The 22,515-nt window shown below is 42.4% G+C and overlaps 1 protein-coding gene across 10 annotated transcripts in view; it reads left to right on the top strand.

Moving 5' to 3' along the window:
* AKAP13 (A-kinase anchoring protein 13) overlaps nucleotides 1–22,515 on the top strand; it is a 202,630-nt gene that overhangs the window by 29,926 nt on the left and 150,189 nt on the right. For all 10 annotated transcript variants that reach the window (XM_072934105.1, XM_072934101.1, XM_072934108.1 and 7 more), the window contains exon 3: nucleotides 16,225–16,321. The gene's annotated coding sequence lies outside the window, so the exon portion shown is untranslated. The remainder of the gene's footprint in view (nucleotides 1–16,224; nucleotides 16,322–22,515) is intronic.

The following is a 22,515-nucleotide window of genomic DNA, read 5'->3' as shown; positions in this document are numbered from 1 at the left end:
TGATTTATGATGTAACCTGGCCCCTCTCCAGTGAAATCACAAGAGTGTGGGCTCTGCATCTGCTGCTGTTTGCTGTCTCTCCCATCTTCTTCCCAAGCCCTGGGGAAACATATGAACAAGATGTTTGTCATCTCGAGGTTGGACAGTCTGTTGGGAGGCCACTGGTATTATTTGGTGGCTTTTCTGTTTTATTGTACAGTCTTGGAGCCATTTGAGCAACTTTAAGATCAGGTCCTATAGAGCAGATAAGGAAGATGTGTGCAAATGTGACATTTGTGTGCATTGTCCCTTTTTTTTTGTATGATAAGTGATGCCACATGAGAAGTCCTCTTGCAGACATATAGATGGCACTAATAGTGATGCAGGATGATGTTTGCAGACTTTTATGGGTAATACTGGATAAGTTGGTTTTCTTTCCTGACCACTGTCAGCATTTATGCTTCTGTGCTGTTGTGACTTTCTAAGATGTGTGGTCTGTATGTTACTAAAAACATACATCAAATAAACTTGTCCAGGCAAGAACATGACCTTGATGCACAATCATTACCTAGAGCCCTAGGCTGGAAAGAATTATTAGTGTTGTAGATTGTGGTAAGGAGTCATCTTCCAGGTCGGTCCCTAAATATAGTCCTTTAAAGGTTTTAGCAATGCTTTTGGACTATAATTTTTTTAATTGCAAAGGACATAAATCTTCTTCTTACAAGGGAATGCAAAAAATCCCACCCAAACTTCTTTCAATTCACAGTACATTTCTCATTTTACAAAAGAAAAAAGTGCCTGACAGATGGAGTGTACACCTTTTGAAGCTGTGTGGAAATGAATATTCAACCTATGAGCCAGGAGCAAGATGTAGCAGGGATTGTGTGAGAGCTTTGTGTGGGAGGAATTAACTTCCCATGGTTTACATAGTGTAAAAAGAGGAGACCCCTCTTTCCTTGATGGGAGTAGCCCCACTAAAGTCAGAGCTCCTATTCACATGGAGGAAGATTTGCAGATCCAAGTCTTAATTTAGATGTATTTGTTTGTATAAGGCTGGCTTGGTAATACAGATAATACACAATTTATTAGGTCTGTTAAACTTTCAGATTTCCATCCAGTTTAAGAAGAATTTATTGAAATTTACCGCTCTGAAAAATGAGCCTGTCATTTCCTGAGGAGTAATAAAGAACACTGGCAAAAATTATAATGTCTTTCAAGACTCAGCAGTGTTTCTGAGTGTGTTTTTAGGCTGCCTGGCACAGAGTGCCTGGGAGGGCAGTTTTAGGTACTGTGGTGTTATAATATCTAACCAACCCAAGCACGGCTGGTTGAGCATTGCTGGAGGTTCCCGACTTTGTCCATCACTTGGAATGCACGGGAGTGGCAAAGCCCTGTAATGCAGTACAAGAGGGTGGTGGAGTTGGAATTAATTTGCTGGGAGTTGCCTTTTTATGGGGGAATGGGGAGTTTCTGCTCCCAAAAGAGATTTCATGTCAGACCTATCAGACCCAAAGATCCAACATCAGCCTTTATGCCTTTCTCTAGCAATACTTTTAGGAGAGTGATGAGTTGGAGAGGGGAATCTCTTCATGTGAAGCAAAGGACACAGAGTTGAGTCCTCAAACTGAGCAAAAGTTACAAAAGAAACTTAATGACAGCTGTGCTTTTTTGAGGTACATTCCTTAAGCTGCTGTGATTGTGTCTGTGTTGGGTTATACCCGTATTTCTCTGCTGTGTTTGAGCAAACTCTTTGCATTCTTTACATGAGTTGAACACCTTGCTCTATCCTGCTGCACATGACTGTTATCTGAACACCACCAACCTGGATGCTCATCATTTCCATTTCAGGGTGCTCATCGTTTCCATTTCAGCATTTGGTGACCTTTGAGAAACTTTCCTCTTATTGCTCATGTTCCACTCCTTGCCCTCTGAAGATGCAGGATGATACGTAGTGTTTTTTTCCTCCTGTCACTCCAGTTCAGAAAGGGCTGGAAAATTCTCTATCAAAAGTCACTTAAGGATTTTTTTTGTCTGCCTTAGGGAACTTTTCCTTCCAGTCCTCGCCTCTGCCTTGCGTTGTCTTGTAACAACAATGTTTCCCTAGGAACACAGTGTACCTGAGAGGCAAAACCTGCTTATTTTGCTGGTTAATCATCATGGGTGCTGATATGGACTAAGTTTGTGAGTCCAACAGCAATGTTCAAAGCTGGTTTTCAACAGGAGTGATGCTAGTGAGAGCTAGGGTGCTGATGGGACCCACTTTAAATGGGAAGAAACACAAGCTGCTCACTTTTCAACATTTTTTGGAAGAATATAGGACATAAAGGATAATTTTTCAAAGGTGGTTGTATATTAATGCAGCAGCTGGACAGAGGAGAGCCAGCATTTCTGGTAGGTGCATGAACAGCATTGTGCTATTTTGTCTCTGTGCATCTTTAGTGTTCATTCCTGTCATGTTCCATCCATCCAAAACCTCTCCAGAGGGTGGGAACTTCAGTGGACCTGTGCTGTTTATCCTGACTAAAGGGTTATTCTTGGTGCCTTGTTTTCCCCTCCTATTGCTCTCTTCCAGCCTGCTTTTGTTGAGCTGACTCAGAGCTGGGCTGCTGCTTGCAGGCAGAAGACATGAAGTAGTGTGGGAACAGCTTCTTGCTGACAGAATCCATGAGCTGGGGATAAAGAGAAGTCCTGAGACATTCTTTTGCAGTCCACAGTCCAGACTGCTCCTGAGACATTCTTCTGCAGTCCACAGTCCAGACGCTCCCTTCTGCCTTGTGTTTGTCATACCCACTCCCAGCAGTCTGGGAAATGAGGTGCTTTTGGATTGCTTTCATTTGAAAAAAGGAAAAACCATGAAATATTTGATCAGGCATGAGAGGTGGGAGTAATGAACGTGGTAAAGTGTAATTTAGGTACGCAGAGCAATTTGACACATTTTAGACAAAGTGTTGCATTATAAACTTTATTTGCAGTGCAAGTGAGGGATATTCTACTACCAGGCAGTGTTGTGGAAGAGCTCAGCCTTATGCTTTGGGAATGAGGCTGAGCTTCTTGGGAGAAATTCTACAAAAGGAACCCAGATCACAAACCCCCCTCCATTACTGCAGGCTTGTAGAAAAGCATAGCTCAGAGGCACATCTGGGCACGTGCTATGTTGTGTGGCTCAGACACTCTATGGTCAGTGGCAATCTTTCCATGCTGTTGCTATTCTATGTCAAGTGGCCTCAGGCAGAGGGAGCCCAACTTACCTGACTAAAAGGACTTCAAAATGATTTCTGTTTTTGTCATCTATGTGCATCAGGACTATGCAGTGGAGACACATGCTCACAATGAAAAGAAAACTGAATCTGCATTCTTCTCTTTTGCTTTTTTGTGGGCCTTTTGGTTCATGACTCAAAGGCTATTGCAGAGACTTCTGAGCCAAAAATGCAGTTGTATTTTTCAGTCACATGCTGCCATGCCAGATCCAATAATAGCAACTATTGGGCAAGAGAGAAGAGAATAATACAACCTGCCTTACTGCAAGTGTTTGTGGAACCATACTCGTGGGAAGTTGAAGATGATTTTCATAGTGAGCAAACCTTTTTATGAACTTCCTCCATCTCTTCATCCCTATGCATGTGTACTTGTTAACACCCTGGGTGCTTGTGGAAATAGGACTTGCTAATAAAGGACATCTCCACGGTTTATGATGGAAGAGCAGTGACTGAACTGTGAGATATTCATGGAAGAGTAAGATCCAGTAGTAGGGGAGAGGGTTTGACTTGCAGCTGGAAAGCGTTGAGAAATCCCTTTTGGCAAATATATTCAACTGAGAAAAGAAAAGCAAAACCGAGACCTGATGGATTCTTGAATTGAACTTTAATCCCTATTTTATGCTTCCCAAGGAGTTCACCAGCATGTTTTGCACATCTTCAGTCCCCGAACTGGTGCTCTTGTCTTTCATCTAAGGTTTTAGTTCTACACTATACCATGAGAAAGATTTGTTGTGTTGAAAGACAATGTAAAGAAGAAAAGGAGTAATATTGTGAATCTCTCTAAAATACGATGGTGGGTTGGTAGTGTGGCCGTTCTTTAAAACCCTCTGTAGAAGCCCTGTGATACTCATCATTTGCATCTGATCAGAAGACAGCCTGTAGGCTTTGAGCCATGTGCATTTTTTTCCAATTAAATTGTGTCCTATGTTGGATCCTTCCCATAGAGTATGGAAAATAAAAAGTGCTTTTAGTCTTTCCCAAATTTGTAACAGCACATTTTATTTGGTCCATATTTTGCCTTTTATGTCATATATATGCTTTCTTACTGCCCGAATTTTGAAGTACTTTTCTTTACAAGCTTACAAAACTTCTTTAATCCATTACTGAAGAGCAGCAAACACAGGCTATGACTATAAACAGTACATGCTATTGGTGAAGAAAAATTATCATCTCGGAGGCCTTTATTTTAAAGGTTGCATTTTGTTCTACTTTAGAAAGATACTGTCTTGCCAGAGTTTCAGCATTGCTTCTTTTTCCCCTCTGCAGATTGTGATCTTTCTTCTTGAGAATATAAATATCATTCACATTTTATCGTTCTTTATGCATGCTAGTGGAATATGAGGTTTGTCCTGCTGCTGCAACCCCTTGTGTTGGAGAATGTCCCCATCACCACAAGGAAGGGGCACATCCGGACCTCCAGCTAAGCAGTGCTGCAGCAATTATTTCCACCAAGGCTCCTGAAGTAAGAAACCAGATGTGCTTGTATTTGTATAGGATTTTGGGTGACAAAAAAGACATGGATAGGAGAGAATGCCACCTATGTTTAGATCACGCTGTTTTCTGTGTCCTGTTGTTCTTGGCATTGGGAGGGGAGAAGAGTCTGGGAACAGAGCAGTAGCTGAACAAAACAAGGTGAATCAAGGGCAGAGCAAGAAGCTTAACTTGCAATTTCCTTGTCTTTGTTGGTTTAAATCTGACCCTCCACATTGTTTAATGTTTTGTATTTCATTTCCTCAGTTGCTTAAGGAATGGTTGAGGCTGGCAGAGATGCTTCAAAACCATGGTCAGGTAGGGCGTGCAAGATTTGAATGAAGAACTTGGTTTTTACTTCCAGTAGCAACTCATGTTTTATTTGAAAATAAGTCAGAGAAATTATTTGCTTGTTCCAGTGGTGCAGAGAAACCTTTTAGTCCTGGTTGGCTCATAATTTCCTTCTGTACCCTTGAGGATGAAAAAAGAAAGTCCAAAGTCAAGTGTCTTGCACAGCAGGAGCTAAATCAGTGTGTTAGTGGTCAGAGTCTTGCTTGCAGCAGATCTGGATTTGATCTTTTGCTGCATCTTCATGTTGAGCTTTTGTTTCCAACCAACTTTGCTGCTTTCCTCTCCTGGTGCTCTGGCAGTTGAGAAGTGGAATTTGTAAAGGAAAACAGCTGTAGTTCAAGCTGTGGAAAAGTTACTGAAGACAAATCCCTTGGGGTTATTTGGCTTGCTTTCCAACTTTGAATTTCTCCTGTAAGCATTTAGAAATAGACCTAATCCTGGAGTCATGGGCTTGAGAGGAATGTGAAGGTGAAATTCTTCAGCCTTTAACAGAAGCAATAGGACTTGAATGATCCTAATGCTTATTTTTGACCCTAATGTTATCTCAAAAAAGGAAAGAAATTACCTCTCCCCCTCAGATAAATAAAATTCAGTAGGTAGATGTTTATCTCCTCTGGAAACACTGGGAAAACTTTGTTTTTCTCTGTTGCTGTGATTGTCCCCACCTTTGCCATTCCTCCCTAATCACATGCATACCCCCAGCTCATGACCTCCCTGGAGGTTTGATGGGAAGATCTCTGTTGTTTAGGAATTAATCAGCTTCTGTTGGCTGTCCTTCCTCCACCTGAAGTTCTCAGGTGATCTCTTCCTCTTGCGTCACCCCTAAGAATTCAGATGTCAGAAGGAGCCTCGCCCTGAGGAATTTATAACTCAGCGAAGGGCCCTTCCCGTAGGTCCCTTCTCTTGACAGACAATGTAAAGAAGAAAAGGAGTAATATTGTGGATCTCTTTAAAATACAGTGGTGGGTGCCCTTCTTTAAAACCCTCTGTAGAAGCTCCAGCTTTCTCAGCTGGCTGCTCTCCAAGCACACAGGGATGCTGGAGGGGGGCAGACACAGGGCTTTCCTTGGGATGTCACAGTGCTCAGGCTCCTTCCAAACTGAGAAGGCTGCAGCAGAAAAATGATGTGTCAAATGATTTTTCTGCTACAGCAGAAAAATGATGTGTCAAAAGGAACGTGGGTGTTGACCTGGCCAACTCTTGGTCCAGCAAGCAGCAGATGTATGGCTGGTGGCAGCTCAGGGGTGAGCAAAACCTCCTAATGGCTGCTGTTTGGTGCTGGCCTAAAGCAGTTGTTGAAATCTTACTAGAGATTAAATCCCTCCCTGGAGGAGGCTTGGCAGTGACCTGTGGAAGAGCACCTCTAAAATTTAGCTGTGTCTTCCCAGCACTGGTCAGTGTCAGGTTTCCCTGGATGATCCAAGATGAAAAGGTTGTTTGAGACTTTCTGTGAGGCTGTGACTGTCGGTGAAGGAGCATTTATTTTCACCTGTGGCACCAACCACTTCTTGGGATCTGGTGGGTTGTCTGTGATCTCTAGCAACCTCTAGTGCTAAACACCTGTGCTGTAGGCTTGCACCCCTTGTATTTTTGGTGAGAATGATTGTTTGAAACTGCTAGGAAGAAAACTGAATGGATCAGGGAATGTGTGGCGAATTTCTCAAAGTACTTTACTTCATCTAAACCCCTTTGTTTAGATTTCTATGTAGACATTAAATTCTGCTGTCTTTATTTTCTGTTTTTAGAAATGTCAGAACCTATTCATTTATTTAAAGCGTATTATTTCTTGTTATTTATGCATAGTGCACACAAAAGTTAAATTGGTATTAGCATGTCACTGCTTTCCGTGGCTTAACTCTTTCTAATACTAAACATGCTGTGGAAAAAGTGCATGTGCCTTTAGTTATAATTAATGAAGGGAGTTTTGATTACTTTTAATTAAGTTTTTATTTTTGTTTTGTTACCAGCTAACCCTGTTCAGAGCTCTGCTGAATGACAGTCAAGTCCTGAAGAAGGCAGGCAGTGTCTGACTGGGAGATTAGCCACAATTGCAGGAGTACGGGCAAGAGGAGATAGCAGCAGTTTGAGGCTGGGTTTGCAAGAGCTGAATCACCACTTGCATAGGTGTAGATAGATAGATAGGCACTTGAAAACCCTACCTGCACGTGGAAATGCGGGTAGTGCCTTTGCTTGATTGCTGTGTTGGTGCCTGGGTAGTGCCCACAGTGCTGTTGACACTCAGGTGCTGTTGCACAAGTGGTCATTTACAGGTGCACTGGGAGAGGGGTGTGTCCTGACAATTAGGTGGCTTTAACTTCATACTTTTCCTTCACTGAGCAAAATCTGTACCTGCTTGGGGTAGGTGAGGAGGTGGGGGGGTGTCCTGCTGGGTGAAAATTGTTGTCACTGCTGTAAATAAAGATCCTTTGCTTCAGGGGATGGTTGGGGAATAAGTCCCTGACGTACTGGCAGGTACGTCAGCAAAGTTGCCCAACAGCCCGGTGTACCTGCAGTAGGGTTTGGTAAGTGACGGTAGCCTCATGTAATTTGTTTTTGTTTTTTTGAGGATGCCTAGCAGCTGCAAGTGAAGTCATCACAGTGCTAGTTGGGTTGTAACTCTTGATTAACGGGGAGGAGTGTGCTTTGCAGAGAAAATAATGAATAGGTCTTACTGTGGCTGCCTCCAGCCCATGTGTGAAAGACATGGAGGATACAGGCACCTCCAGGATTTCACTTTGCTGTGTGAATGCAGAGCCAGTAACAGGCTCACGTAATCTCAGGTTGTATTTGATGTCAGACTTTGAGACAGAAGTTATATGAGCATTTGCTGACTTGTTTCAGGAATTTTTTTGCTAGTGGCAAAAGCTTGCTTCATCCCCTGGCATGCACTTGGAGTTACATGCCCTGGGCTCTTTGAGTACTGGGAAAATTTGTGCCAGTTTGTGCTAATGCTGTTTGTGCTAATGCTATTTGATAATGTTCCTTGCTTTTCTACTCATAATACACTGCCTTGCTGTGATCTGCCTCTTTAAAGAGAAATTTGTTGCAGGTGTCTGCATTTGTAAAAGGGGGAAAAAACAGCAGCTGAATGAAAACAGTCTTTTTGTTTAGAGTGAGGGAAAAGAGAAGTTGAGCTATATGAAAGCAAATCTGGCAACCTGCTGAAGGGTTTGCAGGGTAAAAGATGCTCTGTGGTTGCTTGCTGGTTGTTTCCAGCCATCTGCCTTGATGTACTAAATGCAGATCTGTTGCAGCTGCAAGCGGCTTGTAACAGCACCCTGTGCTTCCTTTGGCCTTGGCAAAAGTGAGCAGGAATGGTAACACATGGAGATGAACAGTTGCCATTATGGATTTTAATAGAATTAATAGTGTTTTTTACAGGTGCAGAGGAATACAAGTATGGCATTTTTCTATTAAGAAAGTGACACGCTAGTGACATTTTAATGGGTTTCTAGGTAAGGCACAGCATCTCTTCTTGAGGCTTTTGTTTCAACAAGCATGTGCAGATATTGGTAAGCAGCTTCCCAGCTGATGCTATCACTCTTCCTTCCCCACTGCAGTTTTGGTCCTGTCAATTTTCTTATGAGCCCCTTGATATTGAACATATGGATTGGCCATGGCACTTAACTGCTTTTTGAAATCTAAATAATACTTCTCAGCCCTGATGATGATATAGTGCTTTTCATCTGAGCACTTTACAAAAAAAAAAAAAAAAAAAAAAGGTAAAATAAGCCTCCTAAGCTGCAATTTGGTATTGTGTTTATGAACATGAAAGGTCAATAGATTCTAAAAGAATATTTCAAACCAAATGGTTTCTCCCTTAAGCTATATAAGTGCTATGAATAGAAATCAATACTATCTGGAAGTATTTGAGCTTATTTTAGTAATAAGCTCTATTCAGAAATCTTGAGGTAGGAGCACTCTCTTCCATATGAACAGTTCATGCTGAGTGCTCATCAAATACCTAAATTACCTTATTTGCTGTCAGTTCATGGGTGATGTCTCTGTTAAAGCTGTGCTTATAATGCTTCCTTAAAGGAGGCTGCAGCTGGGAGTTAACTCACATGGCACAATGCAAAAGACACTCCAGCTGTCGACTGAACAGGTTTCACTGGAGTTATGCCATCTCTGTGCAATGGAGTGTAAATGTGGGAGGAGGGAGAGGAGGGAGCACTACTTGTGAGATGTAAGTGGTTGGTAGGACAGGCTTCAGAGAAATCTTTTTAAGTTTGAATGTGAGTTTGGGAAAAGGGCTGACTGTGCTTTGGGCATCTCTTCTCCTGGATGTGGGTGACTGCTGCTCAAAAACTGATCCTCACCTTCATCCTTGAGCTTCTGGTGCAAGGGAGGCAGGAAGGGTGTGTTTGAGAGGATCTCAAGTGCTTGGAGTCAGACGATGGCTCTGGGAAAATGGGATGTGCACTAGGCAAGTCTGCAGCCTAAACGCTGAATTGTTCGAGCTGTTGTGCAACCCACCCATGCTCTGAGTGCTGTGTTGCAGGTTTTTGTTGCATCATTAAACCTTCTCTTGCATTACTGGTTTAGGACCATTATACAGATCTCCTAATTCATATAATTAAGTGCTGGGCAGCTCCAGTGACATGTTGATTTGAGCAGTGAAGTGACTTAATGTCACGGTTGCTTGGCAGAGCCAGGCAGCCGCGGGTGGGGATGGAGACAGCTTTTGAAGAAAGGGGGAACCGTCACTGCTGCTGGGGTGGAGAGGTGATACCATCCAGATTACAGACTGTGCTGGCAGCCATCTCTAAAACCTTGGGCAATTTGTGTCTTTTTCTGTCCCTTTGTGTCCCTTCCCAGCATTTCTCTGTTTATCATTGTAACAGAGGGATTCTTGGTGCATCCACGAGCTCAGCACAGAGGGGCCTTGGGCCCAGCAGGAGCTGCAGTGGAAGACAAGAATATAGATTTGTTCTTTGTTTTTTATACCAGGATACCTCCTTAACATGTAGGAGAAAACCTCGTATTAATGCATCAGTGGGTGTTATATGCTGGTGTTTGGTTTCAGCATCTACGTGTTCCCATCCTTGTTACAAGGCTTCTAAGTACAGTAAAAAATTATTTCCTTTATTTTATTGAGTATTTTTGCAATCTGTGTGGAAATGAAGAAGAAAATCAGTTTTGTTGATGGGGAAAGTCAGATTAAGCAAGTGAATTTTGTAGGCTTCATGGCTGGAGCAGGAATGCCTTGCCCTGATAGTGAGTTTGATTTCCTTCTGTGGTGATGGAGCTCAATTACCTTATTTAGCTCCGTTTGACATACAAGAACTGAGAAACAGGCTACATTGACTGGGACGGTTTTGAACAATGAAAGCATGGGGATAATTTCATAACCTTGATATTATGGCCTAGCTTTGAGCAGGGTGATGGACCAGACAAGCCTTCAAACTGAAATTTTCACGTGAATCTTGTTTCCAACCGCTCTGCCTTCTCTCAGGGTCCATATCCTGTTCTGGGGGTGACATGTCATCTTCCCAGGAAATGTCTGGCATGTCCTGTCAGAGCCTGCACCCAGTATTTCAGAGGAAATAGGCCCATTCTGTTAAGTGGGGAGCTGTGGTTGAGTGGCATTTTCCTGTGCCTTTGAGGCATTTTGTTGGTAGTTCTTGATGATGGCCATGCTGAAGTAGTCCTTGCCTTTGCTGTTCGTGCTTCCTCTGTTTCTGGTCTTCTGAAATGGGTTTGTTTGGGGCTTTGCCTCATTCTAGTAAGAGGCACAACTCATTGAGACTGTCACCTGAGTATCATGGTAGAGGAGAGAGGAAGGAGAAGAATCTGTTGCAGAATTAAAAGGTTTTTAAAAAAAATTGTCTTAGAAGTGTCTGAGGGCTTGAAATGTTACTGCAGCTTGCTGCTGTTTGCTTTGTTTTTTAGCTAATCTGTCTGATACTGGTTCCCAGTAAGAAGGAAAGTCGAGGTGTTTGCCATGCTGTTTCAGTGAAGTGCTAAACCCTTGCACAGATTTTAAACTGTCCGCAAGAAAAGTTTTAGTATCTCCCACAGACAGTCAGCCATGATGGAAACAGTTGAAGGAAACTTGTGGAAACAGTCTGAAGTGCTTATCTCAATCCTGATGTGCTTTAACAAGGCTGTCTGGAAAGATGCCGTTGCTATTTAGGGTGAACATAGTGACAGGCTGCAGTTTCAAGAAGAATGAATTTCAGGACCAAGTCCTGCTTTTATTAGCAAAAATGGATGGCTAACAAAAGCATTATTCTTTCCAGTTTTTCTTTTGTTCAGTTTTGAAGGCTGAGACCTTGTGTACCTTTGAAGAGCCCTTGTGCAGGACCATGCTCTTAGAGGTGTCGGGGTTTTCACTGCTTGCAGAGTCCTTGTGGCACCTCACCTTCTCCTGGGGAAACAGGTTTTTGCGTGTTATTGTCCAAGAGGTGTCTATGAGCCCAGGCTGCTGTCCAAATTCAAGGGAGAGAGCTATAAAACATCATAGATCTCTTTGTTTTGATGCTTTGTTGTGATTGCTCGTGGAATTAAGAAACTTCAAACAACTTCTTCAAAAATTCAAACTTCTTCCAGTTTTGTGCAGGTCTCCCAGGTTCTAGAGGGAAAATTTGTGTCTGCCCAGGGCTAGAGTGAGCAGAAAAGTGCTCTTGGTTTGTTGCTTCCTTGCTTCCCTTTTCCTCCTTTTATTCCATGGGACTATTTCTGTTTACAAGTTCAAGGCAACAGTGTCAAAAGAGTTTGGGTTTCAAAAGTTAACTTAATGTATATGAAGGAATATTTATCTCTCATCTCTTGGTAATCAGGATTGATGGGACTGCAGTTAACATCTTAATATTATTGCTTGCTCTGCAATGTGTAGAGACATGTGAAATATGGATATGTTTTACTTTCTGTTGTTTTAAAATTCTTGGCTTTTCTTCATCCAGTATGCCAAGTCAGATGCTGCTCTTTAAACAAAACCTATCATTTACTTCCAATGGAATGTTCTGTATATGTCAAAATGTAGGGCAATCTGCCCTCCACTCTTTATGGTACAAATGTAGCTTGATGCAATGGCTAGAGGATTAGACTGTATTTGCAGTTGTCCAAAGCAATGCAGATTTTAGGCAAAAAATGTTTTTTTCCTCCATTTATATAGGATCATAGAATTGTTAAAGGTGGTAAACAGGACTGGGCCCAATACTGAGCCCTGTGGAGCACCAGCTGTGACCTGGCTGCCAACTGGATTTCCCTCCATTCACTGCCACGTGCTGGGCCAGCCATCCAGACAGTTTTTAACCCAGTAAGCAGCAGTATCATACACCCATCCAAGCCCTGAGCAGCCAGTTTATCCAGCAGAGTGCTGTGAAACAAGGTGTCAAAGGCTTTCCTAAAGTCTAGGCAGACAACATTGCACCCTTTCCTTCATCTACTAAACGGGTCACCTTGTCATAGGAGGAGATCAGGTTAGTCAAGCAGGACCTGCCTTTCCTAAACCCATGCTGGCTGGGTGTGATCCTCTGGTTGTCCAAGGAGTGTGTCCAGAGTCCCTTCCCTAAGGAATTAGGAAATACAGCCAAACTTCTGGAAAGGTCTCGTGAGCCAGTCTCTCCTGGGAGATGTGGCAGAAGCAGGAAAAGGATGTCCCGTAATGAGAATATCATGGTATACAGTATAGGCTGTGTATTAAGAGCAAAAGATTGCAGCAGCACACAGTTGTACACCCAGCAATTTGGGAGATGAGGAGGAGAAACAATGTTTTCCTTGACAGCATTTGATATGAAATCGTGAGGAGGTTTTATAGTAGGCAACGGCCAAAAGTCAGGAAAAACCCCAGAGGTTTGTTTAGGTGCTGGGGACTGGCTGTGCTTGGGTGTCTTGTCTATGAAAAGGTTCCAGTTGTATCAGATAATCCCAAATAATCAGCTGTCCATCTTCTAGACCATTAATTTTCTCATCTTGGTTCTGCTTTTTGAATTTGTTGAAAGGTTTGCAATGGCAATTACAACCAGATGGAGAGATAACTTGTTCAACAAGTCAAAGTGCTCAGATGGCAGAACAACAAAACATGGAATGCTTCTCAGAAAAATAAAATAGGTTTGTGTGCAGGGAAAAAAAGAGCAAAATTGAGGAGTGGTTTCTTCTGTGCTGGACACTGCTGGGGAGTGTTTGGGAATGGTGGGAGTTTGCTGGGGAGGAATCAGCAAAGTAACTGGAAACCCTGAGGTCCACATGTTGGGACTCTACCAAGCATGTTTAAGAGTCCCAGCTGATTCCTCTCAAAAGATTATTAACACAGAATAATTTCGGTTTTGTCTGTGTTATTCACTGTCGTTCATTTAATTTACAAATATAACAAGACTACCTTTTGATGCTTTTCTGCTCTGCCTCTTGAGGATGTATCAGATGCAGATCACCTTCAAGCTATTGAGCTTTTTTGCTAAAATTACTCATCTCTTACAACAATTGCATATATAATCCACAGGGTCAGTTAATGTTGTCTTCTTAAAATTGTAAGTAGCTGTAACACTGTCCTTAAATTTTCTTTTCCTCTCTCTTCATAAAGAGTGTTTCAGTAATTTATCAGTGGCTTGGGTAATTTCTGCTTTAGTTGTCTCAATGGGGAGGGAGCAAGACCATAAACAGTCTTCTATCAAATAACTGTGTCCTAACAAAAGAGATGGGATTTCCCCCCTATTTTTACTAAACTCAAGCAAAATAGGATGTGTAAAGGTGGGTGTCAAAAGGACTCTTGTTTACATTTTCATTTACTTTAGTGAGCACTGTGGGATAGCATGACTGTAAGCCCTTTTAGGGGAGAAATTATTCAGAGTTAGAGGTTGTTTTGAATATTTACACAGCCTTGTAGAAACCAAATTGCTTTTTATAAAGCTACTGTATGTCATCATTTTCTTGTGATAATACTGAGCAGTTTTTCATTTGTAAAGCAGTATGAGCTCGCCCATGAAACATAAATTTTAAGCCCATGTTTTTAAGATTCAGAAAATAGGAGCTATGTCAGTGTTCATCTGCACTTGGTAATGATTTCCTAGTAAAGGAGGAGGAGGAGAAGAAATCCCCATGGGGAAATCCTTGAAATGGGTGTGCTTAGGCATGCAGGAGTTGTCCCATAACGATTTCATGGGAAGCATAAATCAGTTCTTTGGGGAATTAATACTTTGTTGACAACCTTACTGATTGTGCAGGCTCTTTACATACAGAACTAAAATGCATAAGACTCTTTAATGTTACTTTCTTCTTCTTGTAGCAATATAAAAACTCCCACAGAATAAAACCAGACAAAAAAGCGTGAGGAAGAATTTTATGATCTATGTTAGTTTTTCATAGCTGGGGCAGTTTATTTTCTCCGGTTGCTAATACTTTCCAGGTCCTGAGTATCCAAGTGAGCTTTCCATACACACACCCTCATTCCTTAGTGGAGATGAGGAAAAACCTGCAGTGATTCACAGCATGCTCACTGTCTACCCTGGCAATGTCAGCCATACCCACAGTCCTTGTTGGTTCAAAGGGATAGCAGCAAACCCTGCTTTCTCTGCCAAAATATACAAATAGACTCTTAAAAGCCAAGTTATCAGTGTCTCAGAAACGAGTGAAACCGCTGTATTGTTGTTGTATGTGCCTTGGAAAGAGCTGTTCCTTGGAGATCAACACAGGATGGCAAATAGTTAATCATTGCTTTATCAAACAGTAACCATGTTCTAAATTGAGGTCCTGAAAATAACACTACAAAAATGCCAGAGGAAAGTTCCAGTCTGCTTGTTTGTGACTGCGAGGGTGGTTTTTACTGGTTAATGAATCCAAAGAGTGTTTGTACGCTCTTAACTGGGATTTAAGAGTTCAGGTAATTCCACTTTCAGCTCCAGTAGTTTGGCATAAGAATGTAATTCAGAAATGTGTGACATGGCAATGAAGGAATTCATGCACAATCCTCATACTTTAAGAGGATGAAATTTTTTCTGGTTTTCCTCTTTGGTCTACGTCTAAATGAACATATTTGTAGTAAAGCACAGTACCCTGTATTGCCTTGCAAAATACTCTCCCTGTTTCTCAGCAGAATGGATAAAAGAGACTTTTAGCTGTTAATCTTAAGAAAAAACATTGTGTAAAACCAACATTGAGGTATTCAGGTGATGCAGTTCTTGTGTGGATGGAGTGAGATTTGTTGTGCAGTGCCTCACCATCCAGTCCTGTACTTTCCCCAGCTAATTCACACAGTACAATTGATTTCCCAGCTGGTAACTAGTTTTGCCATTGTTACTTCTGTGCTTGTAATTGCACTTGGAGGTTGGCAGGTTGGCTCAGGCTGTGAGATTCCCAGATTATGGATGTTTTCCCAGCAGGGAGAGTGTAGGGGCAGAATGTGTTTCTGGTAGAACAAGAGGAGGCCGTTGGTGTGTTGTCCTTGTGTTTGGTGGTGTTTGTGTGCAGCCACAACCTTTCCTGGTGTGGTAACCAAATGATGGTCTGAGATACCCTGATAACTTTGACTTAGCTAATAAAATATCCCACACAGCATTTAATAAACTATAGCCCAGCCTTGGCTTTTTCACCTTTTGACATTCGATTCACTTTCACTGCTCTTTCTAGGTATGCTTTGGAGACCATCCCTATGGATGAATCTACTGAGCAGATTTTGCCCCAGAGCAGGGAATCAGCCTGTGGAAAATTGCAAGCAACCCCGAAGTGTTTGGCAGAGACGTCCTGGTAGATTTGGGCTTCATTTGCTGGTCACCATCTGCCATCATCTACCTTTGTTACTGTTAAAACACCTGGGTATAATGGAGTCTGTCTGGGAGAGGCTGTGTTGATGGAAGCAAAGGACTTAAGGCCAGCTTAGTTGTTTGGGATACGGTGATGGACAGCAGATCAGCAGCTTTGGGGATAAACCAAATAGCAGGACAGCAGCAAATACAACTCAGCAGCACAGTTATTCTTAGGTGGTGCCAGATGCCCGTGTGTGTCTATAAATAGCCCTATCCATAATGTGGCCATTGTCCTGTGTGTGCTCATGGAACCACATGGGACTGCTGCAGGAAGCAGCACATGCCTCCCACATGGCTAACAAGGGAGAGGATGGTTTCCATCCCCCTTGGCGAAGGTGTGGCAGTGCCAGTGTGGGTGTTGGGACTGCTCTCAGCTATGCTGACCCTTGCACCTGGTGATTCTTTCTTCTTCTTCCCCTTTCTAGGAGCTGAGTGTTGTGACCTGCCCTACTTCTCCCTGCTCGCTGTGGGGACAACCTGAGGAACGTCTTGGAGCCACCTGTACTGCTTCATGCAGTTAAAGTAAGGTTAAGTGTTTTGGCAGCTCTTTTAGGTATACACCAGGATTGAGATGAGGGGTTTGGGAGAATGGGTTTGCCCATTGTCAAGCCATTTGTCAAACTTAGCCTTGAGAGGAGGAGGGGATGCTGATGTCAGAGAAATTACAATGATATAAACAAATTCAACAAGTTATTTTGCCATAAAATAGAATCTCTTTGTGGTGGGGTTAGAAAAGGGATGTGTGATATTGCCTCCTGTATCAGCCAGATGCCACGGTATAAAATAGCACTTAACACTTAAAACATCAGCTGTTTTCTCCTAATATTTTAAGATAGAGCTTTTCTGTCCCTGGGGCAGGCAGGCATACGGTTACAGCCCCAGGATTTCCACGGGAGCCGGCCAGGATCAGAGCTGAGGTGCCTCCTGGTCGGCACAGCGGCTGTCGGTCTGTCTGCCCCGGAGCAGTCGTGCTGTTGAGGCTTCTGGGTTTGTTGTGCAGCTAACACCAGCTCCTTGGTGTGGTGAACCAGATCATGGGATGGATCTGGCCTAAACGTGACTGTATGGTTATTGCAATGCTGACAGGAGCTGTTTGACTCATGGAGTTACACCCTTTCTCTCCAAAAAGACTTGAATGTGCAAAAACTGTTAGCCTGAAGCAAAGAAACTGCCAGAGTCTTGCCTGGAAATGGGTGCTTGCCATGTGTGAGCTCTGTCAAGGGAGGGAGGAAAACCACAGCAAGCTGTCTCTTTTCTCCTCCCACTGTCCCTAACGTGTTTACCTTCTGCAGTGCCTCCTGTTTTCCATGGTCTTGCCTACAAGAGCAGTGCTTTAACAAGACTGAGTCCAAATCATTTGGTGTTATTGAGCTGTGGCAGCAGCTGGGTGGATTAATCATAAACTGTTGTTACTTGTAGAGAGACAAGTATGTATCGTAATAATTTGGGTTTTCCTTTTTTCAGTGGGGTTGAACAGTGGAATTATACCTATTTTCAGACCTTGAGAAAGAAATAAAGTCCTTGGCACAATTATGAATGGAAGCTGCTTTATCAGGAATGAATAAGTGGCTTGCTGAGAGCTGTCCTCCAAGTTCATCATGTTTAAAGGAGGAATGCACGACACCAGCTGCACAGAAGCAATTTGTGGCTTGATTTGTCATAGTGTTTCTTAACTTTCTGCTAATTTGGGGAGCGTGGTGAGTTGCAGCAAGCTGTGCTCACTGCTGAGGAAGATTCCAGACCCTTTTTGGGGGTGACCAAGGGGGCTGACTTTTTACACTCAGCTACAGCAGTGAAATCTCTGGGGAGGCCCAGCACAGGCAACAAGAGCTTCTCACCTGAAGTCCTGCCTGGGAACCAGCCTCTGCCTCACATCTGATTTCCTGGGTGTGCCTCCTCTGAAGGATCTGGGAAAAAAAGAAGGCTAATTTGGAGTTCAGGAGCAGCATTCTCATGCCCTTTCCTTTTTCTACCTGCTGGTCTAGTATTTCCATAATTGTGCTTATAATGACAATCTTTTCATTTCATTCATAAAGTGGTTACTGCTTAATGAACTTCATGTTAATGAACTCTGTAACATTTAAAATAGCTGCATAACTTGAAAAAAAGAAAAAAGCCATCAGCAATGAAGGGACGGATTTCCACTCCCCGAGCTTAATCCTGTGTTATAGCATAATTGTGGAGAGTTGCCTGGCTGGGAACAGCTGCACAGCGTGGGCTCTCGCTTCTGCAGAGCTCCTTGTCCCTGAGCTGGGGTAATAAATGATTTACTGGGGAGGCTGGGTCCTGTGGGCACTTAACCCATTCATTTCCTGCGGGACCAGCCTGAAAGGTCACTTTGTAAAGGCACATTGTTTCTTTTAAAGAAACAATTTTTGGTGTCTGCAAAATGTGAGGTTTTGCATATGAGCGTGCTGCAGAAAGGCTCAGGTGCAGAAGGTGGGGTTGTGGAACTGAGTACAAACTGTGCTTACTAGGATTTTCATTATTTGATGCTTTAATTTATTTACAAATGAGGCTTGAATGAGTGTTCTCTCTTTTCTGGGCTAGGGATGTAATATTTTATGTTGCTTGGGGTTTTACTTCCTGTGGGATATTTCCAGTGCAATACAGTGTCCTGGGAGCAGAGCTTTCATTTTCCTTGCAGGGAATGCCACACAAAGTGACTCCATCATTGCAGTTGCTAAGTGAATGAGAAGCATTTTTTGAGTCTGTTGTGCCTCAGAAAAGATGTTTCAGCAAAATGAGCATGTTCTCTCACTGCCTAAAGTACATGTTTAGAGAAGAACATTTTCCCATAGTTTTGTGAGTTGAAAGCAGAGGAGCAATTATGAAGAAACAATTTGTAATTCTGCAGTGTCAGATGTGGTCATGCTGTGACACAGGGAATGAGGTTAGCACAGGTACTCCTGTAGGAAACCTGAAGTTTCTAATGAAATGTTCTTCTTCTGGAGTGTTAGCCAGGCTTTTCCTGAGTAAGTCTCTGCTGCCTGGGGCCACAGTGGCAGCATTTGCAAAATGGAGCCTAAAGGGAAAAGTGAGTCTGATGTATTCTTCAGAGAAGAAAAGCACATTAAAATGTTGGGCACTGAAGCTTCCTAGACCAAAATGCAAGCAGAAACATGTCTTGCATCTTGGTATTGATGCTATTTTTTTCCAACTCGACCTGTGGCTAGAACTCTGTGCTGTGGAGAAGTAAGGTTGGTGCATGGCTTTATTAAAATAGGCATTGGGTAACTACCTGGTTTGTAAATGCTAGGAAATGTGTCATATTTGTCTGCTTTAAAGTGTGTGATGTTTTTGGGCATCATGGATAGTTTTCTGCTGCAAGCCTGTGTTTTTGGGAATGCAGTGCAAGTGCTGTGGTTTGGGAAGTGCAGAAGGAAGCAGGGCCTTACTGCTCAGCTCTAGGGCTTGGGGATGATGTTTCTTTTACTGAAACCATCATTGCTCAGCATAGTTCCTCAAACAGCACAGCCTTGAGAGTCGAGGATAGTGCAGTGGAGAAGGTTTTAGGACACGTGCTGTAGTAAGAAGTGTAGGAATCAATAGTTAGAGGCTTTGCTCACTCCTATTGCATATGTAAGGCTGTAGGCATCTCCTTTCTGTTGACAGGTCTCCACTGTGTTTATCCTTTTATGCACTGGGGTGAAATACTCCCTAAAGCCTGTTCTTGCCTCCCTCCATTCTTCACCTCATCCCATATAATGCATCTCTGTTTTGAAAGATAACCAGTAACTTGCATGATGCTTCTGCTGCCCAGTTTGGTACCTGGGGATTTTCATGAAGTTCCTGGTTAAACCCCAAAGTCAAGAATCATCCCTGCAAACATGAGCTGGTTCTCACTGAGAGCTTCCCCACAGTTTACTGCCAAAACTGCTCATTTGAGGAGGCAGCTAGAATGTCTGCTGAGGATTTCTGGAAGTTAATATTGAGCCTGAGATAAAAGTCTCTTGCATATGTGAAACAGCTGCCCCAGAACCTGTTGGAGGACTTAATTTGAGTATAAACATATGTGTGCTCTTGCGTACATGCTGCTCTTTAATTCAAGTCGACTGTTAGGTCTTAACTTTATTAGGAGGTAGCTACTTGAACTGAAGATGTGGTCTGTGATTTTTATTTTATTATAGAAGCATGATGCCTCCTTTTGAAACGTTGTTTGGATTTTACAAATCGGTATCTTAAGTACTGTTTGCCTTTAGTAATATATTAGAGGAAAAAATTTGCAAGTGAGGGCAGGGTTATATCGGATTACAAGTGAATTGCTTGACAGTATGTGTGTACTGTAAAATGGGAAATTAATCACCCTGTGTTGATGATCCATGGACATTTACAAAAGGCTGGTCTTTCTGCAGCACAAATAGATTCCGGAAACAGGAAAGAGGCTTATGACAAGAGGATGAGATCAGTTTGTATAATTAGAGCTGGCTAATAATCCTTTTTTACTCTCTGTTTTTCCAACTTTTACAGTATCTTTCTTTATTTGAAATTGGGCATATGAACTGTAAAGAGATAGCTGCTGTGATTTGAGTTTTGTAGGTTTGGTTTTTGTACCTACTAATAGGTGAAGGCATGGAGCAGGGAAACACATTTAAGAGGGATCTCTGCCTTCCCCTACATGGGGAAAGCGCTGCTTTTGTTAACCCAGCATTGCTTCATATCTTCCCAGGCTTTGGGCAGGAATTAAGTAATCCAGGAGATTATTTTTTTGACAATTATGAGATTGAAATGGTCCAAAAGAAGAAACTTAATGTTGAGACTAAGGGTGTTTGGCTCTGGAGTAAGACAGGGCTGGCAAAGCTGAGTTAGGGACTTAATATAGCATAGATAAGGTTTAAGCTTATTTTTTATGTGTGTATCTGCTTGCCTGTATCTGAGCTTTAGTGTTACACTTCATTATTTTGGGAAGGGTAATGGGAAAGGTGTGGGTGAGACGAGTGGTGGGTGCAGCCCCTGGGCAGCCCAGCTCCCAGCCCAGGAACGGTGTGGTGCCAGTTCTGCTGCCAGGAAGCTGAGCTACATTAAGCACAGCGAGTTAATCTATATCCAGGGCATTTTATTAAATCATCAGTCAATTAAATTGGTGATGCTCTGTTAGCTTGTGTTGCAGTGAGGCTCCAGCCCCTCTGCAAGTGGCTCAGCTCTACAATTCCCCCACTGCTGCTTGATGGGCTCTGGTACATGCATGCCACAGTACTGTGGTTTCCCACACTGTAAAGAAAAAATCCAACATATTTTAGGCAGATTTTGCACTTAAATATGTTCTTTATATTACTTTTTTTCTGGAGGGAGAAGATTGTTGTGAAGTTTCTTTTCTTTTTGTGAAAGGAATTGCTGTGTGTCTGGTTTTCCTGAGGGTGGTTTGTTGGGTTACCTCTGTGCTGTTGGAGGAGAGTGGGTGGTAGATCCAGAACAGCACAAAACATCTCTAAACCTCCTTTTCATCCCTCCTTTGTACCCAAGAATCTCCTGTTTTGTCTGTAGTTGAATGGCAACATATGTTTTTGTTTGCAGACAGTACACAGCTGGGAAGCAGTATCACCTGTGGAAATGCTGCATGAGGAATGTATTTTTATTCCTAAGCAATCCATTCATTGAGAAAACATCATGTTCAGCGAGTTACATAAATTCAGGTGATTGTACACAAATATCTGGAGGTTTTGTAGTTCTGGGCTCAGCTGTGAAGCTAAAAACAGTGCTGCCAATATGCTGGTAACTTGTTTGGTGCTTTGTGTTTGAGATGTGGTTTCTTGTTTCCTCACCTCCTCTCCTTTCCAGGGTCAGTGACTTTTGCTGGTGGTATCACTTCCCTGTGTGTCTGCTAAATAAATTTGGGATGGGTTACTTCTCCTAATGCCTCCAGCCTCCTGTTTCTGACCAGATATACAAAATCATGCATTATTACAGCTATAGAGAAAGTTGTTCTGCATTTGGAATTATGGTGCTTGTCTTAGGTTTATTTTAGTCACTGCAATTGCAGCTACTCTATTTATACAAATTTCTCCATGCACATTCTTGAAGAACTGGGCTATGGGTTTATTTTTCCTGTCAAAGCTGTTTGTAGGCTTTGTCCTGTTTTTTTTCAGTCTCCTTTCACATGGTTTTTAAGGACAGGGCAGTAGTACACTGGTTAGAAAGCTCATTCATTTTATGAATGGTCAGTACTGGTGTTCATTCAGTGTTGAATGAAACTTGTGGAACAGAGGGTGTGAACAAACCCATGTCTTGCTTAATACTACAAGGTGAGAGTAACTTCCTGCAGGTGACTCAACTTTGCAGGAATATACCCATGAAAAAGATCACACAAGAAAATATAAGTAATAAAAGCAACATCATGTCATTGTTTCTTTCAATTTTCAGAGTTTTTGCTAAAGGTGAAAAAGAAAAAAAAAAAAAAAAAAACAAACCCCAAACTAAGCCAAGAAGAGCCTTTTTTCAAAGAATTGTGTTATAACAAAAAAATGAGACTGCTGATGGGTAGTACAACACAATAAAGGTCATATACCACTCAGAAGAAAAGGGGAATATTCCATCTTAGCAAGTCCCCTGACACTAAGGGAGAACAATAAACTTGTGGAAGACATTGCTATTTTAGTTCTCTTTGCATGAAATCATGGCTCCAGCAGGAATTCCTCTGTATATGGGCAGTTGGTCTCCCCTCTGCTCCCCTCACCACTTTTCCATCTTTATTTATCTTGTGTCATTTAGAGCAGCAG

This window comes from Taeniopygia guttata, chromosome 10 (genome assembly GCF_048771995.1).
Source record: "Taeniopygia guttata chromosome 10, bTaeGut7.mat, whole genome shotgun sequence".
Classification (NCBI taxonomy): Eukaryota; Metazoa; Chordata; class Aves; order Passeriformes; family Estrildidae; genus Taeniopygia; species Taeniopygia guttata.
This window is presented reverse-complemented; position numbering and strand designations above follow the sequence as displayed.